General features: G+C 37.2%; 1 protein-coding gene across 1 annotated transcript in view; it reads right to left on the bottom strand.

Moving 5' to 3' along the window:
- Positions 1-957, bottom strand: part of LOC119412089 (serine incorporator 1-like) — a 125,204-nt gene that overhangs the window by 25,755 nt on the left and 98,492 nt on the right. The window lies entirely within an intron of this gene.

Raw genomic sequence — 957 nt, 5'->3', positions numbered from 1 at the left:
TTCAGGGATGAAGATGTTCACATCCTGGACAGAGAGGAACGATGATTTGAGAGAGGAGTAAAGGAGGCCATCTTTGTGAAAAGAAATCGTCCATCATTAAACAGGGGTGGAGCCTCCAGGTTCAACTGTCCCCCTCTTACAATGCTGTGATTGCTAGTATCACTCAGCCCTCTGTGAATAGTAAACAGCCATCAGATGCTAATGATCCATTGTTAGGCTGATGGTCCTTCTTGAGCATGTGATCAGCTGGTTCTGGTTGTCAGCAGCAAAACTGGTTGATCCACCCTGAGAAGGTGCTATTTAAGAGACTGAGCTGAATACAGCACCTCAGACTGAGGAAGTCTCTCAGATGAGAGACAAAACGTTTCTACATTTTTTTGTTGTTTTGCTTTGTTTTGTTTTTTTGAATGTCCAGAGGACCAGATTTAACTTTTTTAGATTTTTCTACCTGGATTATTGAGCATGCATCAGGATATTGTCTATTGTTGTTTTTGTTGTCCACTGTTCTCATCACTCTTTGTTAAAATCAGGTCTCTCTTGTAAATGGGTCTCAGAGGTTCAATGGGATTAACCTGTCTAAATAAAGATTGAATTGAATTTTCTGAAATATTGATCATAATTTTTTTTTATTACAAAAAGCTTACATTTTAAAAAGAAGATAGAGACTTTTTATATTTGTCATGTTTTGCCCCTTTCTTCCACAGTCGTTTTTAGTTTTCATGATTCAGCCCAGTTATGCCTATCACCCTTCCTCAACTCCTGTCTCCCTGCACCACCACGCCTCCTCTGCTCAGTCACAGTAATCAGCTCTTATAATAATAATAATAATAATAATCATTTTATTTAAAAAGCGCCTTTCATGACACCCAAGGACACTTTACAGTAAGAACAAAGTTCAACAGGAATAAATTACATACAGAATATAAAATGCATAAAGAATATAAAATACATACAGAA

Source organism: Nematolebias whitei, chromosome 7 (assembly GCF_014905685.2).
Source record: "Nematolebias whitei isolate Nwh7 chromosome 7, NemWhi1, whole genome shotgun sequence".
Taxonomy (NCBI): domain Eukaryota; kingdom Metazoa; phylum Chordata; class Actinopteri; order Cyprinodontiformes; family Rivulidae; genus Nematolebias; species Nematolebias whitei.
Note: the sequence above shows the minus strand (reverse complement) of the source record. Positions and strands in the feature narration are given on the sequence as shown.